Consider the following 27,215-nt stretch of genomic DNA (forward strand, 5'->3'; position numbering starts at 1 on the left):
GTATACAGAGAAAATGTGGGAAATCTGGAGATGTTACAAATGCAGACAATTTTAGCATGGATAGTACATAAATATAGTAAGAAGATCACTATTTAAGTGATGGGAGAGACTTTGATGCATACAAAAAGAAAAAAGACTAACACCTTCAAATACTGTGAAATGTCTTGTCTTTACTGATGCCGTTTGAAAGAGTGTCCTTTGTAAAATGTTGAGAAACTATCACAGATAGCTTTTAGCTTCATTCTTAGACTTCATTTTGCCATTGCATATGTGCTATTGGACCAATTCTGGAATTATAAGCATTCAGGGAGTGCATCTCATACACAATGCGTAACAAGAGTGCACCACAGGTGAATGGGGCTTTAAGGGAGAAACAATCACCATGACAACTCTATGAATTTCATGGCAGTCTTTTTTTTTTTTTTTTTTTTCCAGGATGTAATGTGAGTTTTTATCCAGACATATTGCCGTGCTTAGTATTGAATAATTAGACTAGAACATGCAACAATTGCTCTGTCAGTAAAAAAAAAAGTATTCTTGTTTACCTGGTAATTAATTTGGCTCACATAATATCATATTTGCAGTGATGATCAAGATGAAGAGAGGTTGAGCAAGATATAAGTCCTTAGATTCTTGGTCTGGGAGAAAGAGACTTGTCACTTAGTGGATGTATTCATGCCTTTGTGTAAAAAATTGTTTAACTATAGTTCACAAGGACAACTGTTAACAGATAGGTGAGGAATTTCTTAGGATATATGTATATGAACTTAATTTAATGTCAGTGTTTTTGATTCCCTAAATTTAGCATTTCTCCTGCAGAAATACAGAGGAATTGACAAAGTTAATTGGTTCAGAGGTTGAACAGACAGCTTCCATTAGAAATGTGGGTCTTTGGATCAGATGCCTGGAAGGCCAGACTGTGAAGTCATAAATTTCAGTTACTCTTGTACCTGTGGAGTTTGTGGAAGACTTAACCCCAACTACTTTATGCACCAAAACACCTAATGAATTCCATACAAGTGGGTTTGCACAATCAGACACAAAATGATTATACACTGTTGATTTTTGCTACTGTTTTTTTGTGCTATGAATTGACTGTTGATTTAACTTAACCTGGAAACATCATTCTGTGTCTGAATTGATTAGCTCTGCATTTTCCTGGACCTCTACATTGAAATGTGTTCTCTCTCTTTCTGGCAGTTCAAATAACACAAGGTTTGTCAAGGTTTCTTTGGGATGCCATTTCTAGAGGACCAAGTTAATAAGTGGTGCTGGGAAAAGAAGGTGAAGAATGTTTAAGTAACCATAAAATTGTGTCCTGAATTCTGGTCTTCTAACCATTTTTTATGTGAATATTTTAAGTTTTCCCCGAACCAGCAAAATGTATAAAAAGGAATCCTTTCCTGCATTTTTATTTTTTCTTGTTTACGTGATGGCTTTCATACCTGTTCTATAACCCTTCCTCCTTGGATCGCATTTTTGTGGCACTTTTTATCATGAATAGAGAAATTTTGCACAGTTTATAAGAAAACAAAGTAGATATTTTCAGATAAAACACATATCAGAGAGCTGGAATTAGAGCACTGCTATGCTAAGCATCACTACCCTGTGTTAGGGGCCTGGTGTGTGTCTGCTGGCCAGATCATCAGTCAGGGGAGGAAGAGTTGATGTCTACCACTTGCTGAATTAGCTTTTTTGAGTTGCCATCTGCAGTTCTCTGTTTTATTCTTTAGGATTTTATGAATTTTCATTTCACTGTTTTATATCTTGAGCCATTGGACTTGTCATGAGGCCTGGAGTGGCAGGGCCCATGCAGGGTGGCAGAGCAGGGCAATAGGCACCTCCCTGGTTGGGGTCAGGATCAGCAGGGCCCACAGGCCCTCCTGTACTCCAGCAGTAGATGTAGTTATGGCCAGAGCCAAGCACTATAGTCTCTGCTGAAAGTAGTTCCCCTCAGCAGAGGGGTTGGCCCTGGTAGGGGCCTCTTGACCCAGTGCTGGAGCCTCCCCATTGTCCCTGAAGGCAGTGACAGTCCTTGGTGCTGCTGCTCTGGCCGAGACTGGAGGAAACGTCCTAGTACATGCTGGGTCCTGCACCTGGGAAGGGGCAACCCTGGCTGTATGTATAGACTGGGGGATGAGACACAGAAGAGCAGCCTTGCAAAGAAGGATCTGGGAGTTCTGGTTGATAGCAAGCTGAATGTGAGTCAGCAGTGTGCCCTGGCAGCCAGGAGTGCCAACTGTATCCTGGGGTGCATCAAGCACGGCATTGCTAGTCGGTTGAGAGATGAGATTGTCCCTCTCTACTCCACACTGGTGTGGCCTTACCTTGAGTGCTGTGTGCAGTTCTGGGCACCACAGTACAAAAAGGATGTGAAACTGTTGGAGAGTATCCAGTGGAGGGCTACTAATATGGTGAAGAGCCTAGAGGAGAAGGCATATGAGGAGCGGCTGAGGTCACTTGGCCTGTTCAGCCTAGAGAAAAGAGAAGGCTGATGGGAGACCTCACCGTGGTCTACAGCTTCCTCACGAGGGGGATTGGAGGGGCAGGCACTGATCAGTTCTATTTAGTGATCAGTGATAGGACCCGAGGGAACAGTGTCAAGCTGTGACAGGGGAGATTCAGGAAGAGGTTCTTCACTGAGAGGGTAGTCATGTACTGGAACAGGCTCCCCAGGGATGTAGTCATGGCACCAAGCCTGTCAGAGTTTAAGAAGCAATTGGACTGTGCTCTTAGTCACATGGTCTAAACTTTTGGGTAGACCTGTGTGGTGCCAGGAGTTGGACTTGGTGATCCTTATGGGTCCCTTCCAAATCGGGATATTCTATGATTCTATGATACATCATAATGATACATGATACATAATGATCTATGATACATCATATACGTCCAGCCTTCCTTCCCTTGGAAGCTGGGACTTGGCAAGAGAAGATTGTTGCATGCAAGGTCTTGTCCTTACCCAGAGGGAGGACACATGTGGGGCTGGATATTTGTGGCCATGCTTGACACCCTAGCTGTCACACTCTGTCAGCTGCTGTCCAAACACACACATTAGGCCAATGTGCAAGCCCTTGAGTAACCACATCATGCATCTGGGGAGACTTTTTTTTTTTTTTTTTTTTTTTTCTCTTTTGTACATCTAACAGTGTAAAAGTGGCTTTCCATGTTAATGTACAGCAATTGCGGTTTTCAACCTCTCTTCACCTCCGTATTTGTAAGCCAACATTTTTAGAATTTGTTACTTATCTTTTACCATTTTTCCTCTTTCCCTTTCCTATTTTAGGCGAAACTAAGTAACATTCTTTGTTGCTGAGGCTGCCAGACATTCTCCTTGATACATGTTTTTTTCCAGTTACTTATAACTCAGGCAGACTCTAGCTGTTTGTGATGATTTTTTCCATGGCAATTTCTGCCTCAAGCTGAATCTTTGCATCATAATGTTTCAAACAATTCTGAGAATGATGCTAGGGGAAAAAATAGGTTGTTTTGTCCATATGATTCAGAAGGTTTTCTGTGAAATCCTCAAATAACTTTAATTTGGAGAAGCTGGAGGAGTTGGGAAAGAAGTCTGTTTGACCCTGTTGGACCAAGGTTGAGGACAGAGACTCAGATTTTGAAATGTGGAGTCCTGGGAAGGTGCATTGGGCTGGCAGGAAAATGGCTAAGGAATGTGTGAGTGAAACTGGACCATGGAAAGGGTGAGAAGGGAGAAAATGTGAGAGATCAGGGTCAGGCCTGGAATAAATATGTTTGGGATTGCCTGAGTGAGTACTCTGGGACAGGCAGCTGGGAGAATCAGTGTGTTTAGACAAGAATCCTGAGACAGGGACAGTGTGAGGAGTCCAGGGAGACTCATTAGCCATAGAAATGGGGCTGGGACCACAGCAACTGGGATTCAGCATTGTCTCATTAGGTTTCTCTGCATGATCATGTAATACCTTTTCATATTACACAGTGTTATTCATTGTGCAGAAGAGATATGTCCTTGAAACTCATTAGTTCTGTTTAGTAAAAGAGAGACTTACTTGCAAGATGCTAATCTCCCCAATTTATTTAGGTATTTATTTTGCATAAGGTGGAAATAGTTATGAATATGACAAATTGTATAGAATCCTACAATCCAAATTTTCTGCTGTACAAACAAGTTGATGTAACAAACATTGAAAACAAACTATTCCTCCTAATGTCATCCAGAGCCTGAAGTAACATTACAACTGGTGTACAAATTGAAGGTGGGGCTAGAAATTAATCTATTGCAATTGTAAGACTGCAATTAGACTTAATTATGAATGACAATACCTCAAAGAAGATTTTTTTTTCCCCCCAAGATTCTCCCAGGCCTCCTTTGCCTTTTCAGGGTTATTTTTCTCTTTGTCTATTTTATTTTATTTATTTTATTTTATTTTATTTTATTTTATTTTATTTTATTTTATTTTATTTTATTTTATTTATTTTCCCTACTGTTTAAATGCAGAGGCTTATGTAACCAGCTAAGATTTCATCTTTTGTAACACTACAGTGACCCATGACCAGAAGGGCACCTAAGAGCACTGACTTAAAGAACCTGACTCTGGCATCTGCCAGGTCTTGAGGAGGCTGATAAGGCTGTGTGATGTGTTTGGCTTTCTCTAGCAGTGAGCTAGAGAAAGTAGGAGTCTGCAAGTAGGAGTCTGCAGCTCCCACTGAAAACATTTTCCCCTTTTTCCTTTCCTTCTAGGAATAACAGAATTTAATTGTCCACCCCCGTCCCTGTCCCCCCCCCCCAAAAAAAAAGAATAATCTTACTGTAAATAGATCAAGATTTTTCTTAATAAAAACTCTTTACAGTTTATATATATTTTTTATATTTTTATATATTTTTATTCCCTTTATAAGGGAATAAGAGCTGCTATTGAAAAGAAAACCCTTAAAAATATTTTAGATGTCAAATAAATTCAGTATCAGGTTTATACAATGACATTTACATTGCTAAATAAGTAGGCTAAAAGGCTAAAGGCTCTGTATTAATTACTTGAACATTAGTCTATTGAGTAATGCTATATAGCCATGCAATCATTCTACATTGTTCATTTTTAGGCCCATTTAGTCCTTCAAAATTAGAAAACACTGTAGGAAGGGAAAGAATGGCAGTTGTTTTTTAGTTCCTTAATTTGTCAATTGACACTTGCAATTAATCATGTGATTAAAACTAAACTTTTAATTTACTGAATAGCCTTTGGTTTCTGAAAATTTGACTCAGTATCCCAAGGGCTGATCTGCACAAGTGCTGAGTGTCTCCAGGGCAAATGAAGTTTTCACTGCTGTAATCTGCATTGTGCAGGTTCTGGAGATAAAAAGGAGATTTCTGTGTACAGCCCTTCCTTCTGGACATTAAATCTGATTAAATATCCCCATCTTTCAACAGCATTTTCAGTAAGATGGATAACTTTTATGTTCATTTAGTGCATCTGGTTGTCCCATTAGAAAGAGAAGCATGTAAAATGAGTGTTGGGAATTCTACACGGGATACAAAATCAACGCTCATAAATATAGCTTGATTTATATAGTGGAGCAGCATTCATTCAAATATGGTCCCCGATGACTGTCCTGCTGACTACACATATCAAAAAATGGACTGTTAGGAAGAGATACTAATACTACATTAGCTGAAATGGCAGTCCCGTTTGGCCACCAACTGCAAACCTACCTGGAAGCCACAAGTGTACTTTAAATAATGCTAGATGGGAAATAAAGAGAAATGAAAAAGATATCAGTGCTACTAATTTAAGAAAGGATTAAAAGTCTAGTTAAACAGCTCTATTTTGAAATTTCATTTTAAATTATTCATTGTGCTGGACACACAGAAAAAATGACAAAGCATGGATATGGTTTAATTAGCCTAAAACTTTATTAACTTAATTCATCTGGGAGCTATCTGGCAGTAACTTGTGCAGTGTAGGTTATCATGTCCTTTTCATTCTTTACAACCCATTTAAAGGAGGTAATCTTCAGCCTCATCCCTATTATCATCCACTGGTACTGGCTCATTGCAATTGCAGGCAAGTTTAGTTGCCTCATAGTCCACACATTTTAGTTTTGTTAATATCCCTCACCATATTGTCTACTGAAACTTTCACAATTCAGATAAGCCTCTTTTGTCTGCCCTGGGAAAAGGTATTGGATGTACTCTGAAATGTGACGGTCTCCTCAGTGTTATGCTAACCCCTCACAAGGTCTCTGTCTCACAAGGTGCACAATAAGCAGCACATTGGACTGTCACTGGGTGCCAGACTGTAGCAATGACATAGAAAGTACCCCTGCCTCAGCTGGGATCATTCACCAGAATTTCTTACCTGTATCCAGTACCTTAGTTGCGCTTCCACACACACCCTTACAGAAATTCCCAGGCCTGAACAGGGTGCGGATCATATTGGTCATTTACTCTGCTCAGTTCTCATTTCTAATGGTGTGGAGAGTAAGCTGGTTCATATATGCCATGTATGCTCTTGTTTCTCTGTTGTAAACAGTGTAGCTATGCCTCAACCCTAACCCAAAATGCACAAGCATGAGTATAGGACAGCTGAGAATCAAAGTTAACCATAAGGAATGCTGATTTCCAGCCTCTTCCAGCTAAATATAATTCCTGAATGCCCCAGCTGGCATAAAGACTATAGGACAGACTTCTTGTAATATTCTGTTTACCTCCCCTCCTATGTATTTGATATCTCAAGGTCAAAAGACCATCCCGTTCCTGTGCTTTAAGTCCCTAAACTTCCACATGCCCAGTCCTTGCCAAGATACCTTTTCACTGCTGTAAACAGTCCACAAAGGCCACCTGGACTGTGGCCCAGTGCAGAGAAAAACACATTGTTATTTCTGGCATATCTAAATTAACCAGGGACAACAGATGTTGTGTAAAGAATACTAGGAAAAGTCTTTTGGCTCTACTAATTAACTGGCAATTAAAAGTGGCTATGTCTTCCATTTCCATTTTAACTCTGTTCATACTGATTTTTGACTGAACCTTTGCTTCACTTGAGATTTTCTTCCTGAGTGAGTAATACGGATGATCTGCTTAGCCTAACATCCTTTTACAGGCTTTCTCCTGAAGTTCTGACACAGAATTGTGAAGACTTTCTATAGGATACAAGAAAGCTCCTCTGAATAGTCAGTACTGACCTGAAGAAGTGTTGAGAAAATTCATAATCACTGGAGAGATGGAAATCACTCAAAGTGGAGGCAAACTAAAAGCAATGGACAGTACAGATATCATTTGAATTTCATCCTTCTTAGGTAATAGGCCTCTCATTTCCCACTAACTCATTGAACTGAGGCTCACATACAACCCAGACAAATATGAAGGAAATATGAAGCTTGCCTTTCTGCTGTCAGGAAGTTAATCATAAGTTCTTTGCATTTGATCAGTTTTACTCACATGTTGTTAGATATTTCATATGTATGTGTTGTTTTGAGCATAGAATGTGATCACTAGAAGAACTTTGTACTTCATGTTTGAACTCCCTGCTTTTTGCTTAACTAAAAAAAAAAAAAAAAAGCAAACAACAAAACAAAAACAAAACAAAACAAAAACTTCCTGCACCATATTTTATGAATTGATAGATTTTCACTAGCTACATGAAAGCAAAAAAAGATATAAGGAACAAGATGTATCTGACAGCTAAATATTGAGGAAAAAAGCTTTAATTGTCTCTGTAATGGGACACAAAATAGTTTTAATGCTCAGTAAACTCTGTCAATGGACTACCAAATGTCAAAAAGCAAAGGAAGACATTGTCTCTCCAAGATGCTTTATTTGAGTTAGCTTCTAACAGATGAGTACTTTGGTAAGACATTAAGGGAAGTCAGGCAATTTTAGACATTTTTTAACAGAATAAACAGTGTTTATTATTTCTGATCAGCCTTTAATGACACATAGGTCATTGCTGCACTTGTACTGGGCAGTGGAGTCCCTCAGTGAGTGCCTGGATCTGTCCTCAAACATATACAATTCTGTGAAATCTAAATTAGTGACTTGCTACCACATTCTGAAATACTGAACACATCTGAGATGAAGAAACTGCAATGCTTTTGAATAGAAATTTTCAGAAATGTTTCACTAAATAGCGGGCCTTAAGCATTTACCTTTAGGTAGGTCATTTCAGTAGAGCAAAACTGTGTAGCCGTCCTTTTTGAACACCAGGTTTGACTTATAGCTCACACAGACAACAAATCTATCAAATCTTGTTTCAAAATGTATTTGTTATAAGTTTCAAATGGGCCATGCTGTTGAAAATTCCAAAACATCACTTGCCTATATAATGCAAATGAGGCTATCTGGTTCATGGCAGTCTTTTCATGGAGTTTCTAGACTCTTTGTCTAGAGTAATAGTGTATGCTGCCAGTCCTGTTTATGAAATCCTCAGAACACAACAGCAAGAAAACACCAGGTACTTGAATATATCAGGCAGGATTATTTGGTATAGAAAGACTGACAAACAGACACACCCAAGGAGATATCTTACTTCAAGCACTAGAAGAAAAGAAAGGAAGATTCAGCACTTAGTATTCATGAATAGAATTGTGCAAATAATGGATCTTTTGGTTCAGTGGCCTTTTGGAAATGTATATACATGGAATTTCTTGGGGTCTACTGAACATATTCAGTCGTTATTTTCATTTTAAAATGCACTTACATAGCTCTGTTTGTGAAAACGGAAATATATATACATATTTTTCTTTCCCACTTCTAATCCTTGCATTTCCCACTATTTGACTATTAATCAACTAGTATCAGCTTTGGTTTTATTTCTCCAAAACTATGTTTTCAGCTATTTTTCTGTAGAGTACACTTTGAACAATTTGCTTATGAATATTGTGTGCAAGAAGAAATAGAATGGTGCTTTTATAAGAAGATAAAAAATAAGAATATGAAAACCTATGGATCTTGAAATCTACACCATGTACATTCAAACCATATACATTCAAAACATATTTCTGCTGAAGCATGGTCTACATTTAACACATTCTCTAACAGCTGTCAAAATTCATAAGCAAGGACAGATTTGAAAGAAAATTTCTAATGGTTTTTGGCCTTGGAAAGATGCAGGCATGGACTAACGTGTAATTACAGGGAAATAAAATATCATATCCGTTGTTGGTATATGGACTGTAGGGAAATAGATCTCACACATAAGAAGTAGATTCCATAAATGATTGTTGCAAAATTAGTTTGCCTTGCATGGAATACCCAACATATTTACTAAAGATAAAAGATGTAATTTATATTAGCTATTATAACTGTGTAAATTTTCAGCACCAGCAGAATTTTAGCATATCTCTGCCTTACTTTCGTAAAAAATAAACACCACCTGTCACATCTGCCAAGAAATTATTAAACAAAAGCCTACTAAGGTAATAATTCCTTGGGCAGAAATGCCAGCAGAGAGAAAAGGCAAACTATTATAGCTACTCAAGACATGGAGCATATAGTCTGTTGTCAACAAGAAGTACGTTTGAAACTGTTAACAGAAAACTTAATCAGTGGTGGAAGCCATTGTGGCAAAAATATACAGTATCTGAAGCCAAGATAATTCAGTATAAAATTAAAGTTGTTTGAGAGATGGAGAGGAAGGATATGCTTGCAAAAAGTCAAAAAAGTCTTCTGACAGGCTGTTTTTGTGCAAAGTAAGTTTATTCATTTGGATTACTCTCACAAACTGGTAATGCTGATGTAAAAAATGCACAGAATCAGGGAAATTAAGGTCGGAAGGGCCTTTGGTGTGGAGGGATCCTCTAGTCCAGCCCATGTTCAAAGCAGGGCCAACTTCAAAGGGAGATGAGGTTGCTCATGGCCTTGACCAGCCAAGTGTTGGATGGAGAGAGCACAACATCTTTGCATCTTTTTCCAGACAGAACATGAGTCTCTGAAGGCTGAGAAAAGGAAGCTACTCAGAGTGGAATGAGACAAAGTGGACAAATAGAAAAATTCCCTTTCTCAAGCACTACTCAGCTAGTAGAAATGATGTGCTTTCTATTTTGAAGGCAAAGTATATTATTGAGTGCCCCAGGCTGGCATGTAAGCAAACATATACTGGTAGCTCCCGTAGGTGATGCTTCAGAGCATTGGCACATTTTAGGGTTAATTATAGTGTTTACAGTGCACTAAAGAACTCCCTCTAGGTATTTAATGGAACAGGAAACACTTCCCGCAATTTGCATTAACAATACTATAACTCATGAAAAGTGTGTCAGATACATAAATATTAATCTGTAATTCTGTGTCACCACAGTGACAGACATTTGCACAAAATAAATCATCATCATAATTATAGCTGTTAATTGGGCATTCAGATACCTTTCTGGTTAAATGAGTTGCATTCGTGATAGGGTGATAGGGTTTTGTATCTGATCTGCGTAAATAATTGCCCTTTTTGACTTTACTGACACCAATCCCCTAGCCACACTTTGAGGCTTATTTATGTCTGCTATCCTTCACACTAATGGAATGAAGAAAAATTTAAAAACTCAGAACAGGAACAGGATTGTACAAACTGCTCAGTGCCTAGAAGTCTGCAATGGGATAGTCATGTGGCACAAAAGTATATGTACAGTTGTGAGGAAAAAGACAGAAACCTAAAATTCTTTAATAAACAATGGATGGATATGTTATGGAAGGTATTTCAGAGCTCCTATGTGAGAAAATAGTTTATTCTTGTATCAGTGTTAAAGTGTCTTTTGAGAGGAGGTAGTGGAGACACTTTTCCAGAGATGAATGATACATTATCAGTTCCTTCATTAGTATACATTATCAGTCGCTTTGTTAGGATTTGTTACTATGCTTTTAAGTGTACTAATATTTACTTATGTCTTTTGTCTCCCCACTTCGGACTAGTTTCTGTGCTCAAAATCATCATCAGTGTAGCCCAAGGAGTAAGTGTGCTATTGTCTTTATCATTATTAATTATTTTTGTGTGTGATTGCTTTCTATTGGCAAACTGAATTCTGATTCGTACAGAATAAATGGGAAGGGTAAGTGACAACATTTGACTTTGCCTATTCAAGCAGTGACACAGGGTAGGACATGGGAATGAATAAAATGCTGTTTGAAATTAGACAATATGCACGTGAAAATGAAGATGTGTCAGCTAGGGAATAGAGCCGGGTCAGGTCTCAGACCTCTGCTACCTTTAACAGGACCAACTTCTTGTGAGAAGAAACTGGAAGAATATTAACTGGAATATGGAACAAATAAAAGCTTTTGGAGAACTGCTTTGAAAATTGAGTGCTCTCTGGCAAATGAAAGTATGTTTCAGTTGCATAATACTGATATGTCCACCAAGCTCAAAGCAACACAATTACAGCAGGAGTGCTATTGTACTAGGGACAGAAGATAAATGAAGCATTGATTTCAGAACCAGCAGCATGCCACAAAAGGGACATACAATATTTCCATGGGGCCAGATCCCTACTTGCTGTAATTTGGTATTTCTTCATTGAAGTCAAGCTGATTTATGCCAGCTGTAGTTCTGTCCAGGTATATTTATAACAAAGGGGCATAAAAATAAAAGCTATGCTCAGAATGTTGGTTGGGGTTGGTTTCCAAAAGCAGAATGATGAATAAACACACATTACAGTTTATCAGTTCTTTCAACTTACTGCAAATCTCATCCTCAAATATTTTCTGATTGGTCTTTAGCTTTTCTAAATAACTATTTTCCCTTGCTTCTTGGAGTTCTGTCTCATCCTGGTGTTCTCCAACTCTAGAACTAATTTCCCTGCAAAGATATAAAGACAATTGCTAATGTCCACTGCAAGCTCTCCTGCATCATGCCATAGACTGGCTTTTCCTTTAGCACCATGAAAATATTAATTGTGATGTTATTTTCCTTTGGGTTTGCCTCATACCTGCCAGAATGTGCCACCACAGTGAAGAGTGATCAGAGCTGAAACATCAGCTGTGTATCCTGCATGTGTCAGTGACTGTCAGCAGTACAAAATGGACCACTGTTGTCTGCACACTCAGAGGTAAATCTTGGAAATAAATCACTTCATTATAATGGTTTCAAGGCTCTTTTATGAATGCAAGCAGCGTGTTCAGAGAATATACTCTAATACACTGATGTACCACCAGGACAGAGCAACATGGCACACTCCTCAGAAACTTTTATGTTTGTACCTGTAAAAAAAAATCATTCTGTGTGTGCATTATTTGTTCAAGTGAAGTAAGGAGCAGCTAGTCATTCATGGTGGAATAGCCAAACAAAAACTATGTGGCAAGTCAATCCCTATACTCTGTCCTCAAGCTTTTTGTGATTGCAGTGCTATTCTTAAAAATTGTGAAGATCAGCAAAAGTGCTGCTGATATCCCTGTTGGTCTGCAGTTTATTTTACTTTCATAGGTACTTCTCACAGATCTGCATGCAGCATTTCCTGTTTGCAGTATATGTATTAGGTGAAAAAAATATAGGCTGCCTGACAGCCAGCTTTGGTCACTTTTGGCATTTATTGACCTAAAAAAGAACAGAGGCAAAATTTATTATTTATTTATTTACATAAGTGAAGAAGAGGTTCCAATCTTCTTTAGTATCAATCTAAACTTATCTAAATATAGGAGAGTGTAAAAATCCAGAGGAATACATCTCTGAAATATTTCTATCAAATTTTCTTCTTGGAGAATCATCTGGACAATCTTTTTTTTTTTTTTTTTTTTTTTTTTTTTTTTTTTTTCCAGGCATTTAAAGGACCTTGATGCATATGCTTACATGTAATTTCATTCTAGCTACACTTGTTTTTCTCTGACTTATGCCATTTTAAGTGAAACAAAAATTAAATGTCATGCTACTGAAGACTGAAGTATATGTATGACACGTTCAAAATATTAAGGCATGTTGTATAGAAGATATTTTTTCAAAACACAAAAAATTCCCCCATAGTTGTATATGTGCGACAATCGCTGGTAATTGGTGACCAAAATTAAAAAAAAAACACATTACCAGTAGATAATGTTGCTTTAAAATGAGTTACTAAAAGTACATTATTTTCTATTTGATATAATAATTTGGGTTTAACTATGTATCAACTGGATTAATACATGCCTCTTGAATATTATGTTAACATATTTTAGTCAGTCTATTGATTGAATACTATTCACAATAATATCAAAAATAGAGCAAATCAAAGACAGCAAATCTTTGCTGTCTTTTTTTTTTTTTTTTTTAAAAAAAAAAAGTTTGCGATGAACCATTTGGTACTTGAAGATAACTATCCCTTAGTCAACTTTAATGTACAATGCATGGTACCAATATAGGACTTCACCTAACCAAACATTAAAGATTCTGTTACGGCATAAAACAGAATCATGAATCTGAATGCCTGTATTGATTGGCTAGCAAATCTTTCCCCATAAAAAACACATGTATCTTGATTTGTTTATAATTAATGTATATGTGTGTTATGTATAAGGCCACTAGGGCATACTAAAAAGAAAAAAAAATATATCAGTCCCCTCTGGGAAACAAAAATAATTTTTACAAAATTTTTATTCTTTTATTTTTCCAGTCCTGTCCTGTCCTCTCCTCTTCTCCTTTGTCTGTCCCCCATGTTTTGTTCATTCAGTGGAAATTTGGTAAACTGGATTTCCTGAATTTCTTCTGCTTAATCAGCATAGAAAAGCCTGTTGTAGGGGTTTCCTTTGTTTTCTAAGAGTGCAAAATTAATATATCACCATAAATTTGAACTCTGCTTAGGGTAAATACTTAAAAATCTTGTGTGGTGCATGCTGACTGAACGTTTCCAGTATTTCTCTAATTCATTGAAATGTAAAAGTGGACTCCACACTCTTTTGAGCGTTCCTGGAGGAAATTGAAAAGTGGATTGAATATACACAGGGAACGGTGCAGAATGGGATCATGCAACTGAAATCTCACATTTGAGGAGTGGGCAGGAAAAATGTCTTGCCTTTGTCATAGGCTCTTACTCAAAATGGTCCTGATTGATTTAATGAAGCAATCCTTATTTTTAGGATACACTGGTTTAACAGTAGAAGTTGTGAAGGTCCAGAGCATGGAGCTGACAATGAAGAAGCAATAAATTTGCTCATCTCCTTCCTACCAAGATCTATATCTGGCACTTGGCCATAGTCTACCACCAATTGAAGCCAAAAGCTCTGTTACAATGAATCCTGCACTCTGTTGAAAAGTCAATAGCAATAAATGGCCCTTAAGCAACAGAAATATAGAAAATGGTAAAACTTTATTCACATAAATCAAAAATGGTAATCATGGTAATGCCATTTAAGAGTGTTAAGATGTCAATCTTAATTGTTAAGTAGGGCAATTTCATAGAATCATAGAATGGCTTGGGTTGTAAGAGACCTCGCAGATATTCTAGCTTCAAAACTCCTGCCATGGGCAGGGATGTCACCCACTAACTAGGTCAGGTTGCTCAGGGCCTCATCCAGCCTGGTCTTGAACACCTCCAGGGATGGGCCATCTAAAATTTCTCTGGGCAAATTTGCAACAGAACATTACACAAATGGAGAATAATCATTGAAGATAAAGAAAACCAAACAATTTCTTCCTTCAGTGAAAGAATAATTACTCTTCCAGCTTGCTGCTTTTTTCACAAAGATGTATACATGTAACTGGAATCAAGAAAGGAAATTTTATTGTTGTTGTCTTGGTTTGGTCTTTTTTTTTTTTTTTTTTTTTTTTTTAGAAAGAGTTCAGTTTTTAAAAATCAGAACTTGGGGCCATGAAATCCAAAAGATTTCAGTTTACTGCTTTTAATCATGTTGATAACTTTCTCAACTGAAAGTGATTCCAGGTGATATTTTTATTTATTGATTTCCTATACAATCAGGATTAAGCATTGTGGAATAGAGATACTCATAATACAACCTGAAGGAAGCATTTACAGTGATAAAAAATTAAACACACTGCTATTTTATTATTTATAATTTATATGGTATCAAAGTTGTTCATAAAGCTTTGCAAGCATGTGGAAGGATATGCAGAAGCTAACAGTCTAATTTAAACAGATACAACACTATAAAAAATCAAGTATACAGGCAAAGCCAGAGAGGGGAGCTTTGATGGTAGCTGTTGGATGTGACATGAATCCTCAAATCTGAATGCATTCATGGGCACATTCAATCACACATTCAATCTATCTTCTCCTAGGTGGTACTGGGAGGTCAGTACCTTTCAGTGGCCTAGGAAATCAGTTACTGTCATTGACTAGTTATGTTTTCAGACAAGCATTTTTCTGCTCTCTCCTATTTTACTTGTCATTTGAAAAAACTCCTTATAAATATAAGTGAAGAAGTTCTCCTTTAAATGTCTCTTTAAATGTTACCTTCCCTGAAAAAAGAGTTAAAAATATTTCGGTTTCTATGATAAGACTTTTGCTTACAATGTTGACAACAGATGTCTTTTTTGGTTTCTATTGGCTTTTTTCTTTCAATCTCATGACTGAGTTCTGAAGACAGGCACTATAATTTTGCTATGTACTAGTCCAGAAATGCTTTGTTCCATGCATGCCTGGAATTTGGTGCAAAGAAAATTTGAAAAATAAATAGATCTTATTTTAAAAAGAAACTCACTTATATAAATAGTGAGATTTAAGCATGAAACATATAAAAAAAGAGAAAGAAAGAAAGAAAGAAAGAAAAAAAAAAAAGACAGGACAAAACCACAAAGTTGTGGTCCAATTAAAATGGCTTAAAAATTCTAATTGTTAGAAGTAATACAGTTTTATTCTAAAACTTAACTCAACCATTGCAGGCAATCTCCTTACAGTCTTCCTAGGCTCTCCTCCCTGTCTGTTTTCTCTCTGCCCATTTAGGTTGAGCATATGTATCCAGTGTAGGTGCAGACCTAAAAAGCAAGGTATGATATTGTTCCTATAACCTGTAGTCTGTATCTTTAGCTGCCACAGCAAGAAGCCAGACACAGATTTTTAGAGCCAGTTCTCTTTCATATTTTCATGAATTACTTGGACACATGACTCGAATGCATAAGTAAGTTTGCAAATGATACTAAATTAGGAAGAACTTTGGAATCCCCCTGAGGGTGGAGAGGCCTTGCAGAGAGATCTTGACAAATGAGATGTCTGGGCAATCACCAGCTGTATGAAATTTAACAAGAGCAAGTGGTGGATTCTGCACCTGGGATGAGGGCAATGCTGCATCTATGTACAGATTGAGGAATGAGTGGCTGGAGAGCAGCCTTGTAGAAACAGATCTGGGGGTTCTGGTTGATAGCAAGTTGAATATGAGTCCACAGTGTGCCCTAGCAGCTAAAAGGGCTAACTGTATCCTGGTGTTCATCAGGCACAGCTGCTGTCTGGTTGAGGGAAATGATCGTCCTGCTCTGCTCTGTGCTGGTGCAGTCTCACCTCAAGTGCTATGTGTAGTTTTGGGCACAACAATATGAGAAGGACATAAAACTACTAAAGAGTGTCCAAAGGAGGGCTACAAAGACGGTGAAGTGTATGACGGGTGGCTGAGGTCACTTGGATTGTTCAGCCCAGAGCAGATCAGGCTGAGGGAAAGCCTCATGGTGGCCTGCAGCTCCCTTACAACGGGGAGCAGAGGGGCAGGCGCTGAGCTCTGCTCTGTGGTGACCAGTGATAGGACCTGAGGGATCAGCATGGAGGGAGGTTCTGTTTGGGTTTTAGGAAAAGGTTTTTCACCAAGGACGTGTTTGGGCAGTGAAACAGGGTCCCCAGGGAAGGGAGCATGGCACCAAGCATGCAGGAGTTCAAGAAGTGTTTGGACAATGCTCTCAGACACATGGCTTGATTTTTGTGTGGTCCTGTGTTGAACTAGGAGTTGGACTTGATGCATGACCCTTGTGAGTCCCTTCCAATTCAGGATAAACTATGGTTCTAGCCTCTTTGTATCCATTATGTATATATATACATAATGGATATATATATATATATATAATCTCAGGCTTCTATATATATAGAAGGCTTCTATATATATATATATATAATCTCAGGCTTCTAATTCATAGTTGCATATGAAAGAGTTAAGTCTCAGCCTAACTGCATGTGTAGAAGGGACAGATTCTGCAACTCATACAGTGCTGTAACAAACTCCAGTGTAAGGAGAAAGAGATAGGAGCAGAGCCATGCAGAGCTAAGGAGTGAGCTGGAGTTTACAAGTGAAGAACGTGACACAGATTGGAGGAAAAGGGACATCCTCTGTTGCTTAGGCCTCTGCTGGAGTCTTGAGATGTAGAGTCTGGAAAGAGGAAATGTGATGATCAAGAATTTGGACAAGGAGTAAGGTGGCTACATATAAGAAAAGAATTTGCTGTTTACAAGAGGTAGATAGGACTTTTAAGGCACATCACATAAAAGATAAAACAGAGCTAAATTGTAGGCCTACCTGGGGTCAAGTTACCCCAAGGAGACAAAGGATGTGGAGGTAGTAAAGGAAGATAGACATGGGAAGAGAAAAAGGGAAGAAGAAGAGGATGTGATACTAATGACTGTGTTTATCTCGCTTAAAAAATGCCAAGAAAGGTATAATTTGGCATGTTGCATATGAAATTATACACTTCACTTGTAAGAGAGAAGCATCAATGTATTTATTGATATTATGTAGTGATCTAACAAAGCTTAATCATAAACAAGATAGTGACTTAAAAAGATTTGAGATCATGAAGTACACTGATTTACTGCATAGAGGACCGGGTAAGTAAAATGTATTGGGGAGAACCTCCCATTGAGTCATGGGGTTCAGAGTAGACCCCTTTGCTTTTCAAACTCCTAAACCAAAGAGGAAAGGAGCTTATGTGCAGCTGAATCACTCCTAGTCCCAGACTTGGTCAGTGGTTTATGTCTAAAGGTTTATATCATAGAATCATTAGGGTTGGAAAAAACCTCCAAGATCATCTGGTTCAACCATCACCCTACTACCAATGTCAATAAACCATGTCCCTAAGCTCCATGTCCAACCTTTCCTTAAACACCCCCAGGGATGGTGACTTCACCACCTCCCTGGGCAACGTGTTCCAATGCCTGACTACTCTTTCTGAGAAGAAATGTCTCCCAATTTCCAACCTAAACCTCTCCTGGCACACCTTGAGGCCATACCTTCTAGGTTTCTCCAGAACCTAGTTTGAGCTGATACTGCAGTCACTATCTGCCTGTGCAACGTCTCAGTTTAGCCAGTATGCTGGTCAGACATGTGGTTTGATTTTTGAGTGGTCCTGTGTGGAGCCAGGAGCTGGACTTGATGATCCTTGTGAGTCCCTTCCAACTCAGGATATTCCATGATTGATGAGCATATGATGAGCATGATCTACCTGATCAAGGCCTTGGGTGCAATGGCCGTTGTTTGAGCAAGGCAACAGACTGAAGGCGGGGCAGGGGGAACACATCACCACATGGCACCACAGAGTTGCTAGGTTTTGAGTTTCCCTGAGACATGTTTATTACATATGCTCATTGAAAGTACCATTCCTGAAAGCAAGCTATAGATGATCCTAACAAATGGATTCCCTTCAAAGATAGCTCTGAATCCCACAGATTTCCTACTCATGTTCCTAGGCCTTTGTTAGTGATGTTGGGATTCTGGGCCTGTGGGAACATGTAGTGGCAGAGCTTGGGTATTGAGGTATTCAGCAAAATAAAATGTTGGGTAAACTTCTACTTGTCTATATCTGCAGACACTGCATCCTGTTAAAAATATAGGTGTTTTCTTCTGTATTAAGAGAAAATGTATGAATTTCCTTGTGAAAAATCTTACTCCTGGTTTACTGGGAGTCTGGCTAGTAATCTCATCATAAAATGGCTTTGAGAAGTCAAGAAAGATATCTGAGAGTCACCAGAACAGAGACTATGGCTACAGGAGATGGACTGAAAGAAGACCAATGATAATATGTTCTTTCTTGAATGTAGTCCTAAAATACACACTGCATGCAACAAATCCTGCCGGCCTGCAGCTTGCATCTTACAGGCCTAAGGTGGTACTTCCAGAAAGGGCTTAAAGAACTGGCTGTACTTCCTCTCTCTCTGTCAGAAATGTGTCTTCCTTAGTGACAATTACATGAAGAGCTCATATACTCTGCTTTATGATCTCACTGTGCCATTGCAGTCTTCGGGAAGGGTTGTGGTACAGTGTAAATTCTGGTTGATACTTGGTGTTGGGGTTAGGCTAGGCTAGGAAGAATGAGAAGATAGAAACAGTTCTTGTTTGTTGTTATTGTTTTATTTAATTATTTTTTATTTTTTTATTTTTTGGTGGGAGGGGGAGCTATAGGAAAAACAGATCTTTTTAAGGGCGTATTTAAAATTCTGAAAGCATATGTATTTCTCTCCATAAGCACAGCTCAGAGTAACATGGCAATTTATTTCATTTAACTTGCACATTTCATTCTAATTATTTCTTGTGGATCTGCTAGTACTCTTGGGTTTCTAGTGCTCTGGAGTCTAGTTTTATGTCATCCTAAGCACACACAACTTCAGTGGCTCACAAGAAAGTACCTCATTGATGTTTAAGTGTCTGGCAAGCATTTACATATATCTTTGTGGCTTTACTCTCTGCTGCTACTTCTTTGTTTGTCATATTGATTTTGTATGTGCAGTCACCCATTGGCCTTAACTAGGATGAATAGTTATGTATTATTTATGCTGTGGTAATGCCTCAGGGCAATGACAATTCAGTGAGAGCTGGAACCGGTACAAATGTCCAACAGGATGGATAAACTCTGAAAGAACAGTCTGCCAGAAAAAATGTCAGAACAGGTAAATAGGACGAGGTATCCTAACACAAACAAATGACAGGATAGAGTCCCATTGGTTTTATTATAATAAAGACAAAGTCAATACTGACATAGTGAAGAGATGAGAGTTTAAGAAGATAATGATTTTAATTAACTTTATAAGGGAAAATGAGCTGAATTTTGACACTCATTAAAGAAGCACTGAACTACAAGGGAATGGCTGTATCACAGTGTCTTGTCCCTGGCCAAGTCTCCCCTCTGCCCCAGTCAAGACCTAACCTCTTTGGTTATCTCGTTAAGCAAAGGTCATAAACAATAAGGTTTCTCTTTTGGTACATAAACATAAAATCACTGGAGAGGAGTTTTTTTTTATTATTATTTATTTTTTTATTTTTCTGTTGGAAGAAAATATCCCCATGAAACTTCTATGCACGTGGTTTTGGTCTTCTGGGTTGATTCACTGTGCCATGACTTTGAAGATCACTCCAGAATCCAGAGTTGCTCACAGCAGCAAGTCATGGAGGTTTTGGAGAACAAGGTATGTGTTTTACTATTTCTCTGTGGCTTCTTTGCCTTCCTTTCCTCTTCAGGTTTGTCTGTAAAGAGTCTGTCTGGTCTTGATCTTGACCTGAGAAGTCACCTTTTCTGCCCTGTGTAGTACTGCAGCCACTGAGATTAGCTTGCCAAGGGAGCAGTCTCTGGCCTGAAGCTTCTCAAGGCTAGCATCTGATCTTCACCTACACAACTGGCTTCCTCTGCTGATCAAACAGATTCCATGTCACATCAGTGTGCTTGAAAGCAAACAGCTTTACTTAGTATCTGATGCTACATATGGTGTTGCTGAGTGTGTGTGGTTATGCATGTGTTTGCCAATATTAGAAATGAATGTATATATCTATTATAATGTTGTGCCCTACTACAGTTAAAATCAAGGCACAACTGAAGGACAAACTGTCTCAGCTGAGCAGGGTGAACAAACAGTCAAACCATTTTGTGACATTTTTGTTGTTGCTCCCTACAGCTCCCAGTGAACATGGGTCATAGCTAATGGAGGGAAGCGCAGTTACCCCATCCGTTCTGAACAGCAGAGAGATGGGATTCCCCACAGAGCTCGGCCCTGCTTGTGTGAGGGCCTCTGCCCTTTGTGGTTGCTGGTGGCCTGTATTTGGACATTTTTTTGCGGACTATTTGCCAAAGACCAGAACTGCAAGAAAGAAATTCCCTTGCAGTGGATTGACCACCTTTTATCAGGCTACTTTGTGAAAAGTAAGTGTGGCCTTAAAATGTACTATGAATACTGAATAAAACAATGGCAACCGGTAGTGTTTTTTTTTTTTTTAATTATTATTATTATTATTATTTACATTCTCCATGTGTCACTAAGCTTTATCAAACTGCCCTCCTGCTTGTGGGTGAATCGTTTGAGATATGATTATGAAACAGGCCTTGCTCTGAATGTTATGCTGCATTCTACCATCATTTTGTAAGATTCCAAAATTAAAGACTGCCAGCTGGGGAAATCTAATTTTACCATTTACTTCAGATGTGTCCTTCATAGTTAACTTAGTTGATAAAACATTCAGGCTTGCCCTGGAGAACGTACCTAGCAGTAAAACAGCTGCATAAAGCCTTGTAGGAAACTCACTGCTGTTTGTCCAATAGCTGCTGCTAGCATTACATTGACACATCTATGCTTTGAATGATAGGATCTACTAATAAGTGAACTACTTACTGCATGTTTTCACTTTGTAAACAAGTACACATTTGACATTACTATTTTCTTGCCTGGCTGGGCAAATTTTTTTTTCTCATTAAATCATAGTAATTTTCACCAATGTGAAGATTTCTACATCTGGCTTTCATGAATTTACCTGAACACCACATCTAGGTGTAGAAAATCAGTCATCACATCCAGATCAGTTTTCTGCAACTGTCATTCCAAGGACATGTTCATTTCCCCAAGTAGATCTTTTTTTTTTATTTTTTATTTTTTTTAATAATTTCTATTTATTGAAAAGTAATAGATGTAGAAAAATATGTACACTGTTGCTCTATGTTCTGAAACCTAAATTGCCTAGAGCTGCCCTGATTTCAAGCTTATGAGTCATCTAAGCTCAAGCTGTAGAAATTCCAGAGGGCATGTTGTTAAATAATGCATGAGTGATGTAATTTCACTATGTATCTCATTAGCAAAATGCTACAGGAAAGAATTAGGGAAAATAATCTAAAACTATTCTGGTCCTATTTCTGTACTCATTTCTAAATTTTGTTATATTCAAAGGGTTAATATGAGTAATAGGTTAATTTGATAATCCTAAAGTGATAGGATAACAAATCTATGTTAAATTAGGTGAGAGTGACAGTTGCTTTCTTGTTAGTGATGGTAAAAATTCTGAGAATCCTTTGTGTTTTGAGCTCTAATTCTGAATCTGTCTTACACTTTCTTCTTTCTCAGTGTGAGTATGTATGTGTGAACGTGTATATCCAGTATGTATACAATTATGTATGCATATAAAGACCAGGAGACTACATATGGTTTCCACAAAAACAAAACAAAAGAAGGATTACCTCTTGGTCTCAAAGTTATCAAAACCTTTTTTATTAGCTCTAACACTGTATAATATTCTAGTAAGTAATCAGGTTATGCAAATAATAATCTTCTTTCATCTGGAGGTATGCATCTGTAATTAAGAATGTCAGTCACCTTATCTTGTAAACAGTCTGTTCTTAGTACACAATATGAGATCTGGTGCAGATGTGTCTGTGTATGCAGAGAGCCAATATATCATTTTTGCTGCATCTAAAGCCTGCAATTTCATGCTTAGCACTTGGCATTGTAACCATGGTTATCTTCAGTTAGATGCAGAATACAGAGGCTTCAGCAGATTTTATTTATTTATTTATTTTTTTACTTAGACCTACAGCAATCAAAACACATAAAGAGATCAGCATTCCAAATATAAATGCACAGATAGAATGTGGTGAAGGCAACAATATTATCTATTATATGACACGGGATATTTAGACTTTATTGCAAGTGCTTTTCCTGAAATTTCTTTAAAAGCAAGAGGACTACTAAGTCATACATAAGAGAAATGGACCTCTTTCCATGAATGTTTTCCTTGTACAAAGAGTAGAAGCTGAAAAGCTGATATTTCTATTAGCACAAGGTTAAAGTGGCACATTATCACACGTTCAGTGGATAGGCTATTGTATTTTTAATTTTATCTCCAAAATATCTAGCACACCATTTCTAAATTTTTGGAAAGTAATAGAGGTTCACAGCTTTGATATTAGCCTAGATTTCTCTACATATTTTATGAGGCTCCATATGGCAGTGTTTGTTGAACAGAAAGAGTTTACAGCAGAATAAATGAAGCAGATGACCAGTGTATCTTTACAGGTTGAAAAAAAAAAGTGATTACAGACTTTCTGAGGAGTGATTGTGATTCCTTTTTTATGAATACTGAGTATTTATATGTACAGTCATAAAGTTTTCACTGTTCAAGAGCAAACAGTTTTCTGTAAACTTGTTTTTCTGTGAAAAAGTGTAATATTGTTGGTCCTAGAAAAATTGTCTCAGCAAATTTGTCAGAGAAAGTTTATACAGGCTTGACTGGGCTGTTTTTTTTTTTTTTTTTTTTTTTTTTTTTTTTTTCATAAAAGTCACTAGGTACTGTGCTGCAGAGAGTATATGTGTGCTATGCAGCAGCTAGAGGATATTGTTTGTCAGGAACATCACAGAGTCAAACTTGGTTGAACCCTCAAAGCCTCCCAGGCAGCTCTGCTGCAGAAGATTCTTTGTTCAGAGCATCCTTCCAAAGCAAAATTGGATTATCCTCTTAAATGACAATATCTACTGTAAGGAAAAAGGGTGGGTTGAGCATTAGCTCAACCTTTCAAACAAAAACACTTACTTCGTATCTGTTATTTTTATTCATTTGCTGGGGCACTGACCTGGTAAATGGAGGTTGCTCTGAAAATTGTACTTAATAACTGCTGCTGTTATTCACCATACCCAATACTGGATGAGTGCCCTACTGTGGCAGTCTACTCAGGCTTGCTCAGCTCCAGCATCTGCTGTTAAAAACATCTCCCTGAAGCCAAGGGTAAATTCCAGAAGCACTTGGGACCCCTGGTGTCACTCCTCTGCTGAGCTTGTGCAGAGAGATGGAGAGTGTGTGCTGTCGTCTCCCAACAAATGAAGGTTCTTGTCAGCATTCAGAACAGCTGCTATTTTGGCACACAGTCTTTACAGCTCTTAGGAGGCAGAGTGTTGCGTGGGGAAGGGCTGCAGCACTGGAGGAGACATGGAAAGGAGACATAGTGTAGCTGGGGCTGACTCACTTGCGAGCAAGCATGGAGAAAAAATCAGTGAGTACTTCTCTGGAGGCTGAAACCAAAGAGTAGCAGTGGTGTCTGAAAGGTAAATGTGACACATTTAAAAGCTCTGTTTAAAGAAACCAGGCGGAGTATTGTGCTTCTTCAGGGTTTTTCTAAGGCTGAATGCTGAGGGTCAGAGTTTGAATTTAATGCAGTACCAAGAGAAACAAGTAGCTATGCCAGCTGTGGAAGACAAGTTTTCTGCCACATCTTGGTCAAGGACAAAAGTCTATAGAGAAATGGGGAATTCTTTTCAAGTTTGAATACTTTTCTTTTAAATGTGGTGAATCCTGCGAGTCCAGCCTCAGCGTGTATTTCCAGAGGTGGGTGTGTTATTTTTACTATGGTACAAAAGCCAAGGCTGCTTTCACATTGAGTTCTTAATGCTAAACAGTGCAGTGATACAGTAGCAAAACACTGATCCTTTCTACAAAGCACCTACAGACCTTAGACAGAATATAACAGGAGACATCACAAAAAGAAGAGAGCACAATGAGGGAGGGGAGAAGGAGAAGGAAAAAAGGAAGGTTTCTATGAAGAGCATGAAGGAAATCTTGAGGATTCCACAATGATGAAATTTTAATCATTTATTTGGTAAACAATGTGGATTGTGCTGTTAAGTCTTTGGTTACCCATAAAGAGGGCAAAGTATGCTAAATGTTTTATCTGATTTTAAAGTTTAAGCCATATAGGATTTTCATTATAAAATCTAAAGTTATGCAAAACTCATTAGATTTTAAATTAGCAAAAAATTACACATTATATCTTCAGACCAATGGAGAGCCAAACCCTCAAATTTTGTGTTAGATTAAGGTAACGCTTGGTGAAATTTTATAGTGAACCAGGTCTGGGCTGTTCTTTTTCTTTCAAATACAAATAAAATCATTTATAATTACTTTCATGCAGCCTGTCTGTAGTAGCAAGGCTGTATTGGCACTTTTAAATGAGTTTTGCCTTGAATTTTTGGATTTATCTGAATATAAAATTCAAAACATAGCTCTGAGTATGTGAGATCAAATAAATCAAAAGCCAAAAGACTTCATGAATCCCTGCAATTTGAAATAACTGAGTTTCGTACAGATCCGCTTACTACCTAAAAATGGTTTAACCTTACCTTTATACAGAATCTCCTGTGATAGCATAAGGAGTGATAAAAACCCAATAGTTACCTGAGAAGCTAAGTCGGTGACTTTAAAAAAAAAAAAAAAAAAAAAAAGAGAAAAAAAGACACTCACTGTGATGTGAACTTTGTCCCTCTTTCAAATGGCATTTAAGTGCAGTGACTGGTATTTTCTGTAAATGGATTATCATGCAGACTCTGTATGTGTGCCATCTGTGAATGTTGTATGCTTTATTCAGTATAGCAGACTAGGCTTTTCTTCTTTAAAAAGAGAGAATAAAAAGACTTATGGAGATATTTTAGAACAAGAACAACAACAACAAAAAGTAAAGAAGCAATGTTTATTGTACTAATTTTAATAATAGCTCTCTTCCATACACAGTATTGAAGCTGCTGCTACTTGAAATAGCCTAAGTTCCCTGTGAATCCAATGCAGTCACAATCAAAATCTTTAACATTTTCTCTGCTAGGTAAGATGTTGTCATAAAGCTGTTGTTGTAAAGCTGTTGTTACTTACACAGAAATTGAAATAATGCTTGCAAAGAGGTGAGAAGTGATCACATGCCCGAAGGGGCTGCAGCCTGGATTGACCACATAGAGAGAGACGAAAGTAGGGTACAAAGGAAAAAAGGATAAGTTTGACATCCAAGTTCTTATCTCCAAATTCAAGAAATGCTTCTCTTTCTTCAAGTCAATATCTTTCATCCCTTTTATTAACTCTCTGAATAAAATTTAGTTGTTTAAGTTGTCCCATTTAGTTTTTATTTTCTATTTTGGTCTATTTTGGTCAGAGGTTGGACTTGATGATCTTGAGGTCTCTTCCAACCTAGAAATTCTGTGATTCTGTGATTCTCTTTTCTCTTCCCTCTTCTACATTCTAAAGCTTTTCATACATATTTTTTAGGATGTTTATTGTTAGTCTGGACAGACTTTATGTTTTTGAGGCATAAACATTTTATTTAATATTGTTTTCTGCTGTGCTTTCAATCTTTTCTACTTCTTTAACACTAGGGAATTTTTAGTGCTCTGCTAGACTGTCAAGTAATCAATGGCTTTATTAACTAGTCTGTAGTGACAGGAAAATCTTTGCCAGTCAACAAGCAGACTGGACATTTAGCTCTTTCGTACAAAATTCTGTACACTACAACAGGACCTTACTTCCAGAATTATTGATAACCACAAAATGAGCGATCCTACGTTCATTATCAGCCAGTCTGGAAATTCAGATGTAAATCATCTCAGGACTTAGGTCTTTACCTGCATTGCAGCTAATGAGATGAAAGATATTTCAAGGACTCTAAATAGCTGTTAAAAGGTTCAGAAATACTTATTGGAGGGAGGGTATATACAGCTGTATAATCCACTGGAAAACATACAAAACAGATTTTCATCCTTAGTTACAATGTCATCTCAAATATGCATGTGAAGTGAGGCATTTTAATGCTTACCTTATGTTTTAAACCACGAGAAGTTAAAGCCACAAAGCAATGTGATTTATGGACAAAGTCTTCAGGCAGTTTTCTGTTTTCCTGTTTATATTGAAAACTAGCCAAAGACATTTCTTGTGGAAAAGCACTAATCATAATTTAGGATTTATGGTTTTATGACCAGCTGAAAAAAATTAATGTAGACAGACTGCTAATTGCCCACTGTTTTAGGCCTTGATCCTTATTGCTATTGTAGTCCTTTTACTGTAACATTAAATTAAATCATTTTTCTTCATGCAATTATAATTATTTTAGACCACTATAGGTTTTCAAAATACTGTTCAGATAACTGTATTTTTGTTTATATCTAAAGAATTCCTGACTGCTTTTAAATGCAAAAGGCAGCACTAAAGAAACATTGAGGATACATCACAAAACAGTATTCACTGATACAGGGTGGAGAGGTAAGCAGAGAAAGCTCAGGCAAAGGGCAGGGCCACCCTGAGCATGGCAGCTTTTTTTCTTTTCATTGGGGGGGGGGGGGGGGGGGGGGGGGGGGGGGGGGGGGGG

General features: G+C 37.8%; 1 long non-coding RNA gene across 2 annotated transcripts in view; it reads left to right on the plus strand.

Annotated features, from left to right (window-relative positions):
• Window positions 1-27,215, plus strand: part of LOC118162194 — a 52,632-nt gene that overhangs the window by 19,461 nt on the left and 5,956 nt on the right. Inside the window, exons 2-4 of one of the 2 annotated variants that reach the window (XR_004748331.1) lie at window positions 820-1,019; window positions 14,000-14,251; window positions 19,578-19,737. This is a non-coding gene — a long non-coding RNA (uncharacterized LOC118162194). The remainder of the gene's footprint in view (window positions 1-819; window positions 1,020-13,999; window positions 14,252-19,577; window positions 19,738-27,215) is intronic. The other variant, XR_004748332.1, reaches the window with a different exon arrangement.

This window comes from Oxyura jamaicensis, chromosome 2, assembly GCF_011077185.1.
Source record: "Oxyura jamaicensis isolate SHBP4307 breed ruddy duck chromosome 2, BPBGC_Ojam_1.0, whole genome shotgun sequence".
NCBI classification, from domain to species: domain Eukaryota; kingdom Metazoa; phylum Chordata; class Aves; order Anseriformes; family Anatidae; genus Oxyura; species Oxyura jamaicensis.